This window comes from Coffea eugenioides, chromosome 9, assembly GCF_003713205.1.
Source record: "Coffea eugenioides isolate CCC68of chromosome 9, Ceug_1.0, whole genome shotgun sequence".
NCBI lineage: Eukaryota > Viridiplantae > Streptophyta > Magnoliopsida > Gentianales > Rubiaceae > Coffea > Coffea eugenioides.
Genome location: NC_040043.1, coordinates 30,784,655 through 30,790,654, shown reverse-complemented (window position 1 = coordinate 30,790,654; position 6,000 = coordinate 30,784,655).

The following is a 6,000-nucleotide window of genomic DNA, read 5'->3' as shown; positions in this document are numbered from 1 at the left end:
GAAAAAAGAGAAAAGACAAAACGAAACAAAAAAGGGGGGGCAACCTTGGTAAAAACCCGAAAGAGCACCAAGGTAGGATTTTGCAGCGAGCAAGCACGAGGAAGAACAGTTGATGACTTGGTTCATTTGGAATTTCTCTTCATAATACTTCTGCCAGTGTCGAATTGCAGAACAAAGATATTCAGGGACTCGAATATGACATCCGTTGGCCAAAACTGTGTCGTTTTGTAAAAATATTTCTTTAGCAAATTCATTCTTAGGAAGCTCATTTTTTCTCAATTGCTTGTATTCATGGCATTTTTGTAGGCTTTAAGCACAAATGGTTTGTGTTTGCATTCTTTCACATATTCATTTCTGCATGATAGGTGAAATTACTTTTTAATCATCGAATTTTGGTGAATGATAACCCCATGGTTTATTCAAAGCATACTTGGGTTCAGTCATCTTGCGAAAATGGTTGAAATTCAGCAAGGTCGGTTACGCAAGCTTCACAATATGGCAAAATGCACGCTCGGTTAGTCGGGAAAAATCAGAGACGTTTAGAAATGACAAATCCAACCAAGTCAGATGCCACGGTCAACTTTGACGAAGGCATCCAAAGACTCATGTTTACACGATTCTCAAGGACAAACGGATCAAATAATGGTGGCAATTCCTTTGTTTTTTCTCTTTTGCAGGAAATTTCATGCATGGATGAAAACAATCACACCTTGCACTGAAATCGGTGTCGGAAAGAGTCCTAATGAACAAAGGCAGATTGAAAATGTCGCAAGCAAATTTCATCAAAAAATGCAACAGCATGGCGATACAGAATCAACTCTGGACTCAAATAGCAAAAATTCATCATACTGGGGCAAATTAATTTTTTGTAAAGATTTTGAAAAGTCAAAATGAAAAGTCAAAAAGAAGCAAAAATCATCAATCAAAAACCAAAATCGAATCAAATTTCGTCACGGCAGGATCGGGTTTAATCCCACTGACCGATGATCAAAAACATTTTCGGGTCAGTCCCTCGATCAAAAACATTTTCGGGTCAGTCCCTCGATCAAAAGCATTTTCGGGTCAGTCCCTCGATCAAAAACATTTTCGGGTCAGTCCCTCGATCAAAAGCATTTTCGGGTCAGTCCCTCGATCAAAAGCTCATTCGGGTCAGTCCCTCGTCAAAGAAGCTCAATTCCGGGTCAGTCCCGCGATCAAAATCATTTCGGGTCAGTCCATCGATCAAAAACATTTTCGGGCAGTCCCGATAAAAGTATTTTCGGGTCAGTCCTCGATCAAAAACATTTTCGGGTCAGTCCCTCGATCAAAAGCATTTTCGGTTCAGTCCATCGATCAAAAGTTCATTCGGGTCAGTCCCTCGATCAAAAGTTCATTCGGGTCAGTCCCTCGATCAAAAACATTTTCGGGTCAATCCCTCGATCAAAAGCATTTTCGGGTCAGTCCCTCGATCAAAAGCTCATTCGGGTCAGTCCCATGATTCAAATATTATTCGGGTCAGTCCCACGATTCAAAGCTTATTCGGGTCAGTCCCGCGATTAAAGCTTGTTCGGGCCAGTCCCATGATTTGAATTTCCTTCTCTAGTCAGTCCCAATTTTAAATTTCTGCTCGGGTCAGTCCCGTTTTAATTTCCTGTTTGGGTCAATCCCATTTCAAAAAAAAAAATGTGTTAAAGAGGTCGATCCTCATTTCAGAAGCGTCCATTGCAGCCGAATAACACAGGTAAGTATTTGGTGTCTACTTCTTTGTCTCAAGTTTTTTCAAAACTCAGACAAAGAGGGGCAAACTGTAGACACCAAATTTTGGTGTAATTTCATTTGCTGTTTATTTTTAATTTTTTCATTTTAGTTTTATTCGATTTTTAGTTTTATTTTTATTTTTAAGTTGTTAGCATAGAATCTCTTGGAAAATGAATGAAAATGAGAAAGTGAAAAGAAAAGAGGAGAGAAAAGAAAAAAGAAAAAAAAAAATTGCCCACAAAATATGTTTTATGTCTTCTAAATTCAATCTTTTGGCATTTTGTTTATTTTTGTTAAGTTATTTTGAAAAAAAAGAAGAAAAAAAAAAAGAGAAAAACGATGAAAATGGGAAATGGAAAAGAAATGGAAATTGCATTCTATTGTTCTAGTTTATTTTTCATCAAATGTTAATTATTTTGTTTTGGTTATTTCTTTTTATTATTATCAATTTTGTTTGTTTCAAAAAAAAAATATATATATATATCTCCAATTCTGCCGGATGACATCTCAGTCACCACTCACCATTTCCTTTCAAACACTCCACTACCCTTAAACCACGAATTCTCTCCACTAGCTCACCTCAACCACAACAATACCCTCTGCCTTGGAACCATCGAAGAGAGAAAACCAGAGAGGTAGAGGGAGCTGCATTCTGCACAAAATCGAGAGAGTGAGAGTTGAGTTTCCTTCACCTTCTGACCGTAGACTAGAAAGAAAAGAGAGAGTGACTCGCAGCCTTCTTCATCCCATCCGTGAGCTGGTGAAAAGGCCGAGAGTTACCATTTCCTTCATTCCGTGTGCAAGCTTGAGCAAGAGAGGGAGTTGGCAGGCTGCAATCCTGTGCCGACCGAGAGTGAGCCGAGAAAGAAAAAATTTGCAGTTTCTTGTTGCATGAGCTAAGCTTCAAACCGAGGTAAACTCTGGTCCTAGACTAGCTAATTAGAGATAGATGAGATTGTTTAAGAGCTTGCATGTGATGGTTAAGCACTTGGACGATGAAATCAAGGGATAAGAAATCTGATTTTGACGGAGATGGTTGTGCCGAGAGCCTGTTCAGGAAATGCAGTCTTTAATCTGTTTATTTGTGACAATCTGAGCTCATAAATGTAATTAGCTAAGTAAAAATCAGATGATTAAGTCTTGCATGAGGATAATCAGTCGGCTAAGCAAGAAATAAAGATGAAACAAAAGAATTTGCTGCATGCAAGATCATCCGAGAATGGTTGAACAAAATTCTGGATTTGTGGATGTTTATAGTAGCTGTCCGAACTTGATCTGAACTAGAAATGATAGTAATTTCATTAAGTAGCCTTGCATGTTAGTTTTGGGTACTTAACACAATGATTCAGCCGAGGTAAATTCGGATTCATGCCCAAGCACTTGCTGGAAAATGCATTTCAACTTGCCAAATCAGTTTTATATGTTCCAGATTTTCAACTTGCTGAACGTATTTTATTTGTGTTTGCACTGGATTTTGCTCAGTTTTTTTTTTCTATTTGTTTGGATGATAGCTTGCTGCCTAGTTTAAAGCCTTGTGTTTGGACTTGATTATGCTTGAGAGCTGGTTTGGCAAGGTGCCGAATTGCAGAAAGTCTTCATCTGAAAATTACAGAAGCTAAGAATGCTTCGGTTTGACGAAAGTTTTCTAGTTTGCTGAAACTTTTGCTGCATTTTTTCCTCTTACTGATCTTTCCATGGCTGCGTTCTGAGTTTGTACTTCAGCTGCATGTTTAATTGTGTTTTGAAGGGAGGAAATGGAAGGTTGGGTGTTGAGTTTGAGCGTTTAAACATCTAAAATATTTGAGTTGGAAAGTGGATTTCAGATTGCCAAAGCATTCTACATGAATGTCTGTCCAGATTTTCTGTAATGCATTAGCTCTTTCATTGTTTTTGTTTGTTTGGAGTTGAGTTAAGCAGCTTGTTGATTAGTTAGAGTTAAGATGTTGGTTTGAGAAATATCTAATCAAAGCTTTGTATTTGACTTAAAAATCTGGTTTGCATGATGAGGAAATGCCGTGGCTGAAAAATTGTAGAATGCTGCAGAGAAAATTTTCCAGATTTGCATGCTCTCTTTCCTTGAATTGTTGTGTTTACACATAAGAGTTTTATGATTAAAAAGTGGAAAGAATGTTTGATAATCTTGTCCAAACCTTTGTTGTCTAAGTTGTTCCTTGCGTTTGAACTGCATCAGAAACCCTGAAAGTTGCAATAAAAGAAAACGCAGCATAGCTTCAGCCGAGTTGCATGAGTTTTTGGGGGTGTTTTTCTGCCTTTTTTGTTGCATGTTCAGCTGTGTTGTGTTAATCAAAGTGTTTAGTTGTTAAATGGTGATTGAGTGAGGGTCTTTGCTGGCTTTTGTTTGAAGTTTTCTATGAAACCTGCAGTTGAGAGTTTAAAGTTGCAAAAAGGAAAAATTCTGGATGAATGTTGCAGCAGAAAATTTGCTTCATCATTTTTGCAGGCTCTTTTTGTTTGATTGATTGTTTTGTTGCATTATAAAGTGGGTAGATCAAGTGGTGTTTTGTTATTTTGTGCGAACTGCATTTGTTTTGGTCTAAAAGCCTAAGGAAGTTCACAAATTATGAAGAAGTGCAGCTGGTTTGGCATTGCAGAAATTGTTTGTTGCAGAAATTCTTCTTCTACGTGATTTGCATGCATGGAACTTTCAAAAATTTGCACTTTGGCCCCCCCCAAGTCTCTCCTTGTTCCACTAGAACCCAATCAATTAAATAATTTCATCAATTTGGTCCTTGGCAATTTTAATTTGTGCAACTTCATGGCTTGTTTTGTTTCAATTAACTACCATGCTTTGTCAATTGCACTTAAGTCATGACTTTAGGGGTTTTATGACCGAATGAGCTCGTGTTTGCCTATTTTTTAATTTCCCTAAATAAATTGGTTGTTTGACCTTTTCTTGGCTCTTGAGACCTTTGGAGTGCTTAAATGTTTCGATTGAATTCGAATGGTTGACTAAGGTTTGCAATTGGGTCTTTAATTGGTAATTGGGTCCTTGGTGGGTCCTTTTCCTGAAACTTATGCATTATTTGATTTCATTTAAATTGCAATTAGGAGAGATTTGGTGACTTTGTTATACTTTACTATTTGAGGTACCTTGACCTTTTTATTGTTTTGAAGCCATTTTTCTTTCATTTGGACACCATTCAAAGGGGCGGTATAATTTCTTTTATCCCTTTTGTTTCTCTCCTATGTGACCCAACGTGTTAAGTGAATTGCATGCCTACTTTGCTTTCCTAGTTTTTTCTTAATTCCTTTTACTTATGTCATTTACTTTCATTTTCATGAAGTTATTCTTTTAATGGGGTATGTGTACACCTCTTGGCTTGTAATAGATAGGGCTTTGGCGAGCAATTTGGTCCATCTTCCCCTTCCCCTTTTGTTTTAATTAGTGAATGTAATAAGTTCATTAGTTTGGTTGCATGCCTATGTGTTACGTGTTACTTGCTTTATTAGGTTTTGCATCTAGTCGAGCATGTTAAGTGTTACGTGCTACGTGTTTATGAGCGTTTGGCATGTCTACTAGCTTTCTGTAGTGTAGATGAATGGAATGGATGAATGTACGTTTCCACTAGTCCAACGCTAGTCGGAATTCATAGAATGGGCTAGTCCAACGCTAGACCCTTAGGGATTTCCCCTCGTTAGTACATGTTTGTATGTTCATTACATGTCATGCATTCTTTTTAGTTTTGTCATTTTTTGCATGCCCCCGATTCCCTTTCCCTTCATTTTAGGCCTTTGCATTTCATGCTAGTTATAGGGTCCATTTGCCTGAGAAACCCCCTTGGGTAAGGGAAACGAGCGAGTGTGGCTTCAAAATAGCCTTAGCACGCTAGTTTTTCCTTCTAATCAAAGGGAAAATTAAAATCACAAAAACTAGAGGTCATTCCCGTACCCGACCTGATGCATTCCTCTAAGTTCATGCATTTTCATATCATTTTCTCACTATTTTCCTCACTAATTATATATTTTAAATCCACATGTCATATTCACACCCTTATTCACTTTCTTTACTTTTCACTTCACACATTGCACCTATTTTACTTATATATTTACTATTTTCATTCACTTGCACACGAGCATTTATATTTTTATTCATTTGCACACAAACACTTTCAAATTGCACACATGCACTTTTTTCTACACTTTGCACACTTACACTCTCATTTGCATCATTCATGATTTTCTATGAGGACTTTCCTTATTGGCCGTCACGACTCGTGTGAATGGGACCAAAAGCCTCATAAG